Source organism: Sardina pilchardus, chromosome 23, assembly GCF_963854185.1.
Source record: "Sardina pilchardus chromosome 23, fSarPil1.1, whole genome shotgun sequence".
Taxonomy (NCBI): Eukaryota; Metazoa; Chordata; class Actinopteri; order Clupeiformes; family Clupeidae; genus Sardina; species Sardina pilchardus.
The window spans coordinates 21,757,830-21,772,829 of NC_085016.1; the positions used below are offsets into that span (position 1 = coordinate 21,757,830).

At 43.3% G+C, this 15,000-nt stretch overlaps 2 long non-coding RNA genes across 2 annotated transcripts; both read left to right on the plus strand.

Moving 5' to 3' along the window:
• Positions 1 to 12,323: 12,323 nt before the first annotated feature.
• LOC134071682 (uncharacterized) lies at positions 12,324 to 12,846 on the plus strand. Its single transcript, XR_009937110.1, has 2 exons — positions 12,324 to 12,353; positions 12,439 to 12,846. It is a non-coding gene; the product is annotated as an uncharacterized LOC134071682 (long non-coding RNA).
• A 1,098-nt stretch (positions 12,847 to 13,944) lies between these two features.
• Positions 13,945 to 14,541, plus strand: LOC134071669 (uncharacterized). The gene is made up of 2 exons (XR_009937107.1): positions 13,945 to 14,048; positions 14,134 to 14,541. It is a non-coding gene; the product is annotated as an uncharacterized LOC134071669 (long non-coding RNA).
• Positions 14,542 to 15,000: the final 459 nt, after the last annotated feature.

The following is a 15,000-nucleotide window of genomic DNA, read 5'->3' on the forward strand; positions in this document are numbered from 1 at the left end:
CCTACCTCTTGCATTTGAAGCACACACACACACACACACACACAAGTGGAGACGATTTACACTCGCCGCTGGCATACTGTGATTCGTTTTAATTACAGAACTCTCCCTGCAGGGCTTATTTTGGAGTGAAACATGCTCTCTAAAACTCAAGTGGTGCTTCTTTACACATAGTACATAATAATAGCACTATACTGCATACAGTGCAGCAAACACATACTATTGCCTTCACCCTTCTAACCTCCAAAAAGATTCTCTTGTCAAATGACCTAGACGCGAAGGAAAAATTCATACGAAGGCTTGAGGTTTTTATGATGTGTTTCTCAAAAACAACCAAAGCAGCACTCCACCGTCCGCACTCCACGCCTCCTCGTGGGCACGCTGCACCTGCAGAGGGGGAGCGGATTCCGCCGCTATACCTGCAGCAGCATCGAGATCACACTCCCTGATTCACCGCAAGGAGGGAGGAAGAAGAAGAGGGGAGGGGGGGGGGGGGACGCAAAACGGCGTAGCGCCGACCTTCGCTGTCGGCAGCGTCACACTGATAAGTGTTGGAGTGTGAGGCGGCGGCGGCGGCGGCAGCGGAGGTGGCGTCGGTAGCGGCGGGCACAGCGGCGAAGACGCTGATGGGGGGTGGTGGACGGCGGATGGCAGGATTAGGGAAAACACTGGTTAACATGCAGAGGCGAGCGGAGGGGGCTGAGCGCTGGATTTGGAGAGATCCGGCCGCTGATACATGGCTAACCGTTTGCAGGCTCTCAGACTCCTCTCTCTCTCTCACACACACACACACACACACACACACACACACACACACACACACACACACACACACACACACACACACACGTCTCTCTCTCTCTCTGGCTCCGCTCCACCTGCACAGATGGTTCTGTGTGTGTGTTTGTGTGTTTTAGTTCACAGAGATGGAATTTAGGCAAAACATACATAAGTACAGAGGCATAAACACAAAGACCCCCACATACAGACATCTACCTCCCCCCCCCCCAACACACACACACACACACACACACACACATACACACACCCCACCCCCCCACCCCCAACACACACACACACACACACACACACACACACACATACACAAATCACAAATCCAACTTGTTACCCATGTTTAAAAAGAGGTTTTGGCTGGACCCTGGATCTAGGTGGGGTTAATAACTACTGTTTGAGCACAAAGGACACTGCATATTGACTGAAGATTGCACTAATCTCTAAGCACACATTGAAGAATGCACACCAGGTTGTTGTATGTTTTGCCGTGTGTGGAGCTCACAGCCATTCTCTTGTAATTCTAAACCCATTAAGAGATGTTTTGGCATCTCTGATTTGCAACAGTATGGACATCCATATATATCTTTTTAAGACCACAGATTTAGTCACAAAGTTTTAGGACAATAAATGGTATATGTTGCTTGTAAATCAGTTCAAAATAGATAATTGAAAAACTACATTTTTTTAAGTTGTACTTGAAAATACTGAAATATGGGACATGTTGTCCATTAGGTAACAAAGCCTTCTGTTTTACAGACAATATTTTCAGAATTGAAGGAGGGGGACAAAGCCTATTGTGATTAGTTTGCAGCTCTGTTAGTCTAATTCTTATGATATTGTCTTCAGACAGGCAATGTCTGTATCTCTCTCTACCTTTGTTAGTGTTCCATATTTGCATCTCAAAGGAAGCCCACAGGGACCATTCTTTGCATATTTACATATGATTAGCAACTTTAAATGAACATGTCAAGAGCGCCGTAGTTTTTCTTTCTGACTGCCGTGCTTGTCCAATTAACGCCGCCCGAGAACGATACAATGATAGAAAACAAAAACAATATGATATCAAACAGGGGAATGATGTTGGGCCTTTAATCACGACAAGTACAAATATTGAAATCTGACCTTGTATTTAGCTAACCCGAATTTTGAGATTTGCTTCAATGGGCTGAAATTACACGGTTTGAAACGCGGCATTCTAATTCATTTATCCTAATTCTTTATGACAGTTAGAAAGCCAAGTTTGAAGTGAGCAGTAAATATTTTCGAATTAATCCTACTTGGGGTCAATTTGTTCAAGATGAATGGACACTAGTGACAGTTTCCCAAACGGCACATCATAGCACTGTTGACTGGAAGCCTTGGAAAAAGGGCCAAAGAGTTGACCAGGAAAAATCAAGTGTTTTTTTTTTTTTTTAAATCAACAGTGTTTTTACCAGTGGAAGTTGTATTTATTATAATCCACTGAAAATGGTAACCTTCTGCCACAAGAATGGTCAATCATGGTGGTCGTCATGATTTTAAAGCATCTACATCACACTCGGCTTACGACCAGCCTCACACACAGACTCCAGAAATGTGCATACGTCTGATTATTAATTGGGCCATTGGAGCAGATCTGTATTCATGGTGGGGAGCAGCTGCCCTCTCTCCAGGGTCTGTCTGCGCGCGGCGTGTCGAGAGGGGAAGTCGACTGGACGCGGCCGGCGCTCCGTGGCGGCGGAATACTAATGAAGAGGGTTAAAAAGTCACCGGTCCGCGCGGAGAACTTCCGCACACTGGCGCGCTAGCGCCACGTCTCCACGGGCTCATCTTCAGAAGAACCTCTTACAGTGTGTTCCTGTCAGTCATGGACTGAAAGCCCACCCCCCCCCCTCCCCACACACCTCCTTCTCCCTCTCATCACGCCTATCCATCCATCTTTCTTCTTATAACACACGCAAATCGTTGTTAAACCCAGAAAAGTCAAGCCTTCCCCGCGACAGCTTTTCAAGTGCAGTGTTTAATCAAACAGAGAAAGCTGGCCTCCACTGTAAAATGAAACAGTGAGAGGATAAAACAGCCGAGCGACAGCAGTGTGACAAAAGAGTCGAATGTTCTCTTTTCGGCACGTGCCATTGTAATGATGGCACAGAAAGTGGGAAAGGTAGAACTCAGGGAGCACCAACTTCCAATCATGAAGTGTCTGTTTTATTTGTTTGGAATTTTGACTGTTTAAAATACAAAAAAAATATAGATGAATCACCAACCACCAAACTTTAATCACCTGCCAATGTCTTATTCAACTGCTTTTCATAGCTTAGTATCTCAAATGATGGGGTGGTGCAAACAAGATCTTTGAAGAAAATACTGAATGCTTTAAAAAATAGGAAAATGTCAAACCCAGTTTATGCCGGAACAGTGTCTGTGTGGCATATTTCACTTGAAATGTCGCTGTCTTGCATTTTAAGAGCCTCAAAGAATGTGTCATTTTAACTGCAGGTGGGGTTTAGACTGACTGTGGAAGAATTACTAAGCAGTTGACAGCCATGTGTCAGTAGACATGTGAATCTTCTCGGTCCTGAAATGCAAGATGACATTCAGGCAGGCAGTATGTAGCAGTTGTAGCAGTATGCCTAAGGCCTGTTTAAATATGCCGTTTTAAACATATGTGGGGAAAAATACTGCAACAATGTCCACTAACCCCCCCAAACACGCACACCCACCCACACACACACACACACACACACACACACATACACACACACAGTGCTCTCAGTTTAATGTCCATCTTCTGTTATTCTTAGCACTCTTTGTTATTTACAGAGGGAAATACGCTTAAGAATTGAACGCTTCTCAACCAGGTACACACATTAAGCTGGAAACGCAAAACACAAACACACTCCTCAATGGACTTATACTGTACCTCAGGACGACATGAATACATATTTCATCTGAAGCCTGGAAATGAACGTCTTTGTTAAGCCACCTAATATTTAGCTGGTTAAACTGACAGTAATCAACTGGTTGAGGCAAATCATCCCAATTAAAATCTGCATATCTATACATTCCATATATTGTGGAATCATCCCGTAAAGCAGTGGTCTGTGATCGGCCAGTCAACAGAACACCAGTGACAGCCTAAAAGGTTGTTATGAAACATGATGTCCTTTTTAGTTGATGTTGGCCGACGTTGAGCATTACATTTTCCTTTATAGCACCACAGCTTGCGCCCTCTTTGATTTCTCCTTGAAGCATACTCGAGTTCAGAGCTTTGAAAGGCCACCGATGAACATCTGAGCTGGGAGAAGGCAGAAAAAGCCCCATACGACAAACAGCACCTGACACGCTGACAAACTCACTGTACGGCTGAACGGGTCACCATCTCCCAAACACACACAGAGAGACCTCTTCTCATGTTTTTCTCCTCCCTCCGTTGTCACAGCAATAATCTATCTCTCCTCTTTTCTTCTCCTTTCTTTATTTAAAGAGGATAAACAGCTCGGGTAAATGTTGAAGGTTGCCCCTTGTAGGTAAGCGATAGAAACTAAGCCCAAGGCAATGGAGAGATTTAATAATAATGAACAGAGATGTTTTTTTTACTGCTTGGTGCTCTTGTAGCCTCAAAACGGCCTTTCTTCCATTGAATTCTTCAATATTCCATACACACTTCCACGGTCTTCTGTTGGAGAACTATAGCCTATAAGTAATACATGAGAAGGACCATGGCCAAAGAATTTAAAAACGCAGTGAACCCCACCTTCATTGGAGACTCAGTGGCGCGGATAGTGGCGTGTTTCGAGAAGGTGACCAAAGGTGACTCACTTACTCATACGCAAGAGGGGGGGAAAAAATGAAAACTTGCTCTTCAAAAACACCTCTCGTTTATACTTTTTAATGTCTGTGCCATTTTGAGCAAACTGCTCTTCAACAGACTACTTTTACTAATACAAAATGGTTGCCATCTTAAGTAAAAAATTTAAAAAACACAGAACACAACAACGGACCTGATATCGATATACAGAACTGATGCTCATCTTACAAGACACATATTTACAGTGATAACACAGCGCACAAGATTATCAACAATACATAGAAGTGGATAGTATTCTTCACATATGGTACATATATTTTTTGACAACAGAAAGAGATGGACAACCACTGAGACATCCAAAACAGGGACTCCAGCTGTAATAGTCATCATATACGCCTATTCAGTCTATTCACTCAGATATCAGGGTCCTGACCTTGCGATCAGTGAACACCTTGAAAATAATTATCCATAAAGGAGATAAAAAAATAAATAATAAATAAATAAAAAGATGTGTGAAAACATTGATACACACAGCATTAGGGCCTTCATAGAAAAGTCCGATGTAAAAACTCCTTTGAGTCCTTTAACAGTTAGAGTGCACAGTATAATGATTCAATATTTGAATCTATAGCTGTATTACCAAAAAGTGAGTCGGATATGAAAATCCTCCTTGAGGTCTTTAGGAGCTAGAGTGCCTAGTGTGAATATCCATTCAGACTGGGACACACTAGAGAATCTTGAGACATTCTTAATCTGAATCTGTCCTCCACTTGAAGAGGCTGAATGTAAAAGTCCTCACAAGAGCCACAGATCTGTCCCATTCTGACTGGTGATTCTAGGTGTTAAACATTTTTAGCCACTGAGATATGGTTGTATTCAAGTTTTCTGGGGAAAACTTCGGTCCAGCATCTCAATAGCCCCACCTTGATCTGCATTTTATGTTTCTTACTTGCATTCTCAGTATTCTCTCTTTTTGTTAAATATGGCGGTAATGTCTCTTTCCACCAAAGAACAATAGGAGTTTTTGTGTTTACGTGGAGTGAAAGTGGATTTACGGTACCTCTGAAAGGAGTAGGTTCTCTTGTGGAGGGGTTGGTCACACCGGGGGCAGTAATGTCTTTTGAAGGATCCTCAGAGTGTGTGGTTTCCTGGGAGGTCGTAGAGTTGAGTCACAGGATTACACTGAGCCACATGGCCTCGAAAGAATTCCTTAAGTGTTAAACTATGAAAGAAATGTAGAATTTCAATAGTTGCGTTAAAACTCGTAAGCAGAAGTGGTGGGGACAAAAGGAAGTCTTCTATACTAAAGGGCAAACATGCATGTCTGGTAGATGGGCTTACTTGACAGATTGAAGATATTCATTTTATTTTCGTGCGGTGCATCATTTGATTGGTGTCCTTTGGTAGATGTACACTGTGGCGGCATTTCTTCTTGTGGGGGAAGAAATTGGCCCCATTGTCCATTTCTAAAAACATAGTTGCCGTCAAAGTTGAAGCTGGCAGATTCCAGTGAAGAGGAGCTAGGGAACAATGTTGCCCGTCCCCTGTCCTTCCTGCCACTGCCTCACCTCCATGTTCATGTAGCATTTAATTCAGCATCTGGTTGATTGGAGGGTGGAATGTGCCACTTCTACACTGCACCTTCTTGTAGACCTTCAAACCTTCCTTAAACTTCTTTTTATAAGCACCAATTTGTTTTTCTTGTGGAATCTCAAGCTAGATTCTGTGATAATCTATCTTTGTTGCTGATGTTTTCAGCCAAAAGTTTCTTTTGTGCCTTAATCTCCTCTCTTACCTTGGCAAGTTGGGCCCCCTGTATAGTGTGTTCACTCACACACCCACACACACTCTCTCCCTCCCTCCCTTTCCATTTAGTTTTTTACACATTCTCTCATGCTTGGACATTGTTCTCCAACTGTCCCTGAAAAGGGCTGTTTTGAGACAAGAATCTGCCGTAACGCTATGTTTCTCTGTCTACCTCAAGTGCATCAGTAATGTGTCAAATTGAAGGCTGAATGTGTCCGTATGCACACGCATTCATACACGTTAAAAAGAAACGCAGCAGAGGAGCCACACTTAACACACTCATCCTTTTCCCCAGCTACATCGTTTACATGTATTTGAAAAGAGGAGCAAAGTTCTTCTCTGATTCTGAAGTGTTCACTCGGGCAGAAAAGTTTGAAAAGTGATTAAGACAGAGCGGCAGAAGGACATAGAACAGCAGAGACAAAGTATGAAAGAGGGAGGGAGGTGGAAAAAGTGAGATCGAAAAATTGAGATGGAATAGAGAAAGAGAGGGGTGAGAGACAGAGAACGACACACACACACACACACACACACACACACACACACATATAAATATATACTGTTTAAAAAGAGAGCAAGAGAGAGAGAGAAAGAGAGAGGGAGTTAGAGATGGCTCAGTGTTATAGCTAGAGGACAACTTCTATTTTACTCTCTCTTCATCTCTCTCTCTCTCTCTCTCTCTCTCTCTCTCTCTCACTGAGTGGTGCTCTTCGCTGTCCCCTCAGGAGCGTTGTAAATTCATGAGGTGGGAACTCTGACTTTGACTCTGTAAAAGTTTCATTAATTTGGATTATTCCGTTTGTCTTTGTGGCACAGAATGAAGATCAGTCAGGATTTTTTTAATATGTAAATGTGGAAATAATTTAAACTACAGCCAGGAAATGCCAGGGTACTGGGTAATTAAGGTATTACAAACAATGATCAGTAAGTATTAGGGTATTGATAATGGAGTTAAATACTGGGTAGTGATCCAAAGTGCTTTACCATTGAGGCAATTAGGAGTTGACAATAAGGAAATACATTTTGAAAGTAGCAAGAAATGGTCCTACTAGGCAGGGGAAAACAATTTAAAAATCAAGTAATGCATAACATTTTAGAACAAGAATTGTAAAAAGTTAAATAAAATAAGTACAATAAAGAAATACAATATGAAATACCAAAAGGTGAAATAGACATACTGTATAGAGATTGAGAACGTGACGTAAAACACAACGCATTTTGGGAATCGGGGGCCCAAAACTTAAGTTGTTTTACTGACGTGCGGGAACCACGAAGTGCAGTTGTCGAAATGCCGTTTACCTGCTGTGTTATAAAATTCAATAGAGTAACACAAAGCTTATCTTTTATCGTTTTCCAGCGTGGAAAAATAATAGTACACGCCATCAGTGCTTGAAGTGGGCCGGAACGCAGCGGAACGCAGTTCCGGAACTTCTGTATTTTCGTCTTTTGAGTTCCGCCACTTTTTTCTGCGTTCCGGTACTTACTGAAACTGATCCGACGCAGTGACAGTCACAGTGGCCCGAGAATAGACAATATCACAAGACTCATGAAAGACTACATTACCCACGAGCCACAACAGTGCCCTATCACAGTGTTTCTCAATCTACCGGGCCGCGAGAAGATCACCATCGGGCCGCTGGCAAACCCTCTCTGCCCTCTTCAAGACGCACCATGCGGCCGCGGCCGCACCCATTCTTCTCGGTCATATTGCTGCGCTAGAAGATCGCACCGAAATAACAGGCATATCACATGAAACTGCATAACCTGACCTTTCCAATGGCACTAGCCGCTAGTTTCTATGATGAACGGTTCGCGAGATAATTGGCGTTGAAAAGTAGGCTACAGTTACCTACAAAAATGAATGGCACATGTAGTTCTGCGTCATACCCATTCTTCTCTGTGAAATATCAGACGATTTCGTTACTGCCCTATGGCAAACTACATATCAAAATAAACAGGAGATCCTACTGATTCCAATGCTCTGTGTAATTAGCAGTAATCACGAGAAATCCTTTTTGGAAATAGCATCAAATTTCTGCATTGTTTCATATCTCTCCATATCCCCACTTCAAAATAATTTATTTTTCATATCAGCAGTTGTATTCAGATCCCTGTTTGTCATATAGCCTTGGCAGATGCTTGAAATGCCATTTCAGGACCCACAATAGTAATAGAAAGAACACTTAAAAGTCACACTTACCCACTTGTTCTGACTTTTGACCTAATCTCTGTTCTTGGCCAGTTATTGTTAATTAAATCAATGTAACAAGTACCTACAGCCTATTTCACAGTTTTCTTCTTCTGGGCCTTCAGCCCAAAGGTTTCTGGTTCTAGGGCCCTTAGCCCAGTATATTGTTAGGCCTACAGGTGGCTATCACACTCTGGTTCGTGTTGTTTTAATGGTTTTCATATTCCATTTGTGAATTAGAAAAAAGTAAATTAGGCCTATAGGTTAGTGCTTGAAAAAAATATTAAATTAAAAAAGTTTTTCGACCAACACCTCCTAAAGACTTGATTTTTTTTCACCGAACAAATGTCAAATGTCGGAAATTAGAGTTCCTGCACTTATTTTTTCCCACTTCAAGCACTGCACGCCATGTTTCAGAGGTGACAAAAAGGCGAGGAATGGCATGGATAGCATCAGTAAGTAAGCGCAAGATTACAGTATGTTCTGGTTTTCACACAATTTTTTCACGCTTAGTTTTCATTATTATCATGCCAGATCATAGACCCAGAACACTAGTTTACATGGGCTGGCATCAGGCGAGCCAAACATACCCATAATTCTTTGTGTTTTGATGAAGTTGGTCACATGTCTTAGCGATCTCTATAGCCTAAAAACATAACACAATGAAATAACAGAGGGTCTCAGATTGAATCTTGGGGAACGCCACATTTGATGGAAGATGAACAGCAGGCACAGCATTATCAAAGATTGCACTTACCCCAACCACAGACTGTTCAAGAGCTCCACACACACCGAAGAGACTTGCAGGTGTAAAAAGAGAGACAACGTAAAACAAGTAGCTGATGAAGAAAGCAACGAATATAAATACGCTTTCAAGGCAAGCGACTGGCTGGGTGAACTCTGCTTGACCTGCACATCTGTCTCCCCTGCATCCTGTCCACAACCTTTGGGTCCAATCACAAACTAGCTAATCCAAAAGACGCACCAGATCGTTGGTCTGATTGGTTGAAGCACTATCCAAGCGTAAGGAGTCATTTGAACGATGCCCATTGATCATGCCTATGAGCAGTAGAAATACAGCGTAGACTCCCCAGACTAATGTTCAATCTCAAAAGACTGAGCTTGGTCTGGTGATATCCAGGCTAACAGATAGAGGTATCTGGGAACTTCTGATAGCCATGATACTACTCAGATTGAGGGAAATGGTCCTAGCTACCTGAAAAGAGATAGGAGAACCCCACAGTCTGGGCCAGATGTGCATACGGTACATTTGCAACCGCAATGTTACCAGTGTCATGGACAATTCGTAGAACCTGCAGATTATCACACTAATACTGCATGCCGTTCATAAACTCGGAGGATCCAACTTTAAAAATCCCAACATCCAAAAAAAGGATGTTCATGAGACAAGCTCGGAAAGCAAATACAGGAAACACATAGGCCTACATTAAAGGAACACTTCACCATTTTTTCATTTGAACTACATTATTCCCTTAACTAAGACGAGTTGATACATACCTCTCACGTTTCAATGTGTGCACTCACTGGCTCTGGCACGCTGCGCTACATTGATAGCACTTAGCTAGCCCAGTTCATTCATTAGGATCCAAACAGACATGGGGCTCTATTATCAGGATCAACTGGGCATTGTCGCAAGTCACTCGCGCTAGTTTCTTTGGGGGCGGTCCTAGCGCAAAAGGCTATAATGACAGCTTGAAAAGTGAACATTGCTTCCTAAGCCTTCCCAACTTTTATGCTGGGAAATTGTGAAAATAATGTACATGATGTGTGAATATTATTTTCTAACACGGATAGTTCCGGTCCTTGATGATGATTGGCTGAATCGCGTTCGATGCTGTTATAAAATCCAACACAAACATACACCTTGACCGCATTTCGTTAATGCACTACCACAACTTGCACAAAAGTTAAAGTGGCTGCGTCTCGATGTTGCATGGCAACCATTCATATTGGCGGAAGAATGATTATCTATGAATACATCGTTACATTTGTCGTTGCTGTGCCTTTGTTTCATGAAATCAGATCGACATATTACCGTTTTAGAAAAGCAAGCTTATGATTTAACCCTTATGTTGTCCTTGGGGTCAATTTGACCCCAAGCAGTGTTTAACATCATAAAATATATGGTTCACTTTTTTTGTTTTGCTTCAAGTTTCATGACTTTTCCTTATTTGAAGGGTACAACAGAGTAAACATGAAATTTGCACAAAAATATGTTTCCAATGTCCTGTAAAAAAAATAGTTACGTTGGTGGTATTGGGGTCAATTTGACCCCATTTTTATGAAACATGATGAAAATGAATATTTGACAAATTATGGATATTATTATTGTAATAGTATGAGAACATGTAGCTATTATCATTATTTCATATACAAGTACATATTACATATAAGTTATTTTGGCAGGTCTGAAAAAGTCCAAAAAGTCAGCCTTTGGGCTGTTGACACTGGATTGGCCATATTGCCAGTCAGGGTTCCAGGGTTCATAAAGGGGTGTGGGGGGGTGGGATTGTTTTGTAGGGCTTTTGATAGTGGTTATTACACTCTTGTTAAGTACCTACCACAAAAAAAATCAAAAAAATCATTTTTGAGAGTTTTTTGTAGCTGGGGTCAAATTGACCCCAAGGACAACGAACGTCGTAAGATTTTAGGACAACATGAGGGTTAAATAGATGATTTCAGAATGAACGCAGTAGCCGCAGCAGTAGCCAGAAGCCAGTTCTCACTATTGATCATTATCATTATTACATTTCCCTTGTGTGTGTGTGTGTGTGTATTCACACCAAATTGGCATGCCATACCGTACCCACCCAATATGCACAGCATCCCATTAGCTGCCTGACATCAGGCTATTTACAATTTTCTATTCTAAGAAAAAGTCAGTCAACACGTTATCAAAATTAACTTAATGCGCTATAGAGCTATATCCACGCGCACATTTCGTCTGAACAGGAGAGATTACGCACGCAGGCGCGCAACAGGCTACTTGTTGTTTTCTTTACTCCGCTATCAGCACACAATGTGAAGCTAATTCACTAACTCAATAGCCTACTCATCATGGATATCGCAAGTTCTTTTAAGCAAACAAAACAGAAAGGATGGAGGATGGAGGCAGCTAGAGGAGTTATTCCAGATGCAATGACAAGGTAGACAGTTGTCAGAATGCTACAGCTGTTTAATGCAAGACGTTAAAGGTACCAGAACAAAACTAAAGGTAACTTAGCCATAGGGCTGTGTAATGTTGTCTAAATGAGCAGGTCAGTGTTAGACGTTATTGTTGTATTATTGCATGTGGCTGTTGTTATGCTATGTATGCTACTTTTTGCTGACCAATACACGAACCTAAAACCGAGAAACGGACAAATATTATTTCATTATATTCCAATATTATTTAATTATATTCCGACTGCACGCTCCTGCTGATGAAAGAAGTAGGGTGTGTGCGTGCACGGTGCAGTCTTCCATATCCCCAAGCCTCAGGCGCTCATAAAATAGCCTTTCAGCTATGCGCGAGTGATTTCCGACTAGGTTTTTCCTGGTCAGTGGCGCACTTACTTTCTGCATCCATATGTAGTAGGGTAGACTGACTGTTGGCCCTGTGTCTTCCCTCTGGCCTGCCTTGCTAACGAGGGGCGGGGCAATGACCCTTAATTGGTTAACTGGCTCTGCAGCCTATTTAAGAGCTTGGATGGTTAGCAACAGTGTAGGCTCTGCTGCGAGAAGGATGTGTGCGAGCACACCAGAGCCTTCCACCAGGTATGCCATCTTTTCAAGTGTTTCTGTTTGTATTAGTTTTGTCATTGTGGTTAATGTTTATCGTTTATCGTTTTATGTACTGTAGCTGGGTGCCCTGCCTGTCCGGACCACGGCAGGGGTGATGTTGCCTGCCTCTCCGGACTGCTACAGTTGGTCAGGCTGCTGTCTTGTCTTCCTTTAGTTTTGTTTGATGTTTGATTTACTATTTTGTCTGTTACTTTTGGTTTGATTGTCTTTGTCCATTGTCTTTCTTTTGTGAGCAGGCAGAGTGTTAATGGGGGGGGGGGCCTAGTCACCTGCTGGGGAACTAGAGTGTGTGTACTGAGAGTTGCTTGCTGTGGAGAGTTGCACTACTTAACACTTTCATACTGGAGAATTGCTGTGTTTGATATAAACTGGTCACCGTTGATATTAGCCTGCCCCCTCAGGCCAGCTCTGTCTGTCTCTGTTGAATGTCTGTCTTTTGTGTTCAATAAATTGTTTATTTAAGGAATTCATGTCTCCTTATGCTTGATCGAACCTGTGCAGCTCAGTCTCAGTAAAAGTCTCAATCTCCTAAAGATTCCCTGAGGCGCTAGGCCCCAGGGTGGCGTAGTCAGGCTACAGATTTGGGGTGGTTGCCCTGTCCACCCTGTTACATTCTGGCGTAGTCGGCAGGATGCAAAAAGACATGAATTCCTTTTCTTTTGTTTTGTTAGATTTGCAGATTTGTGTTGTGCTTGGTTTTCTTTGTTTTCCTTATTTTCAAGACAAGACAGCAGCTGACCAGAAGATCACGTACCAGGAACCCCCGAAGTCCAGCCTCCAACATCCCAAGTCCCTACCCTCACCGTGGTGATCCTCTGTGCCTCCTTTTAGACCAGTCCGGCGGACGGCGCCTCCGTAGGTTGGTCAGGATCGACCCATAGAAGGACCATTACCCACGATCGGGAGGATTCATGTTGGAGTGGGATGAGCATGACTTATGGACTTATGGGGGGATGTCAGGGTATTCGTTTGTCATGATTTTACCAATTTTAATAGGTAACCGGGGGTATGCCCTCAGAGAATCACTGGGTCATGGGGTGGGTCCCATTAGCGGGGTTTTCTGAGGGGCCCCTGGCTCTCCTTATTCCAGCATTGGCCTACTGACCATGCTGTGTGTCCTTGTTCTGTGTGTTGGGTAGCAGTGCTTGAAACACTGGGTCCCCAAAATGGTTGGGTAGCAGTGCTTGAGACACTGGGTCCCCTGAATCTGGGTAGCAGAACTGGCCCATAAGCCAGGCTGCATGCCGCTGGAGTGTTTGGGTAGCCGCGCTGGCCGCGGGGTCCCCTGTATCTGGGGTTTGGTCCAGTGACCAGACCCGTCCCCGTCATGGGGTTGAGTGGCAGCACTGGGGTTCACCTTACTGCCAATACCTGCTTCATTTTATTGTATGTGCACTTGTGCCTGAGAGCCCTTACCAACCCCTTATGTGCTCGTTTAAACAGTGTATCGTCGGGACGACGATACATCTTGGGGGGGAAGAATGTAGTAGGGTAGACTGACTGTTGGCCCTGTGTCTTCCCTCTGGCCTGCCTTGCTAACGAGGGGCGGGGCAATGACCCTTAATTGGTTAACTGGCTCTGCAGCCTATTTAAGAGCTTGGATGGTTAGCAACAGTGTAGGCTCTGCTGCGAGAAGGTGTGTGCGAGCACACCAGAGCCTTCCACCAGGTATGCCATCTTTTCAAGTGTTTCTGTTTGTATTAGTTTTGTCATTGTGGTTAATGTTTATCGTTTATCGTTTTATGTACTGTAGCTGGGTGCCCTGCCTGTCCGGACCACGGCAGGGGTGATGTTGCCTGCCTCTCCGGACTGCTACAGTTGGTCAGGCTGCTGTCTTGTCTTCCTTTAGTTTTGTTTGATGTTTGATTTACTATTTTGTCTGTTACTTTTGGTTTGATTGTCTTTGTCCATTGTCTTTCTTTTGTGAGCAGGCAGAGTGTTAATGGGGGGGGGGGCCTAGTCACCTGCTGGGGAACTAGAGTGTGTGTACTGAGAGTTGCTTGCTGTGGAGAGTTGCACTACTTAACACTTTCATACTGGAGAATTGCTGTGTTTGATATAAACTGGTCACCGTTGATATTAGCCTGCCCCCTCAGGCCAGCTCTGTCTGTCTCTGTTGAATGTCTGTCTTTTGTGTTCAATAAATTGTTTATTTAAGGAATTCATGTCTCCTTATGCTTGATCGAACCTGTGCAGCTCAGTCTCAGTAAAAGTCTCAATCTCCTAAAGATTCCCTGAGGCGCTAGGCCCCAGGGTGGCGTAGTCAGGCTACAGATTTGGGGTGGTTGCCCTGTCCACCCTGTTACACATATATTAGCGACTGGCGAGCTTTGCGCCGGACCACACCTCTTCTCTTCACTGACACGCCCGTTAGGGCGCAATATCATCTCCTATTTAGAGAACGTACATTTGCGCTGGAAAAATGAAGGATGCGCTCACAGAGAATAGTAATTATAGGTCGCGCAAGTGGCGAAAGCTCATTGCCCACTTGGCAAAATAGGGCCCATGAAGTTAGAAGAGACCAAACACCTCCATGTTTTCCCTAAAATACAGTTGCACAAGTAGTCACACGACCAAGTATGGTGAGACAAAATAAAACGTGGTGCATTTCTAAGCGGGT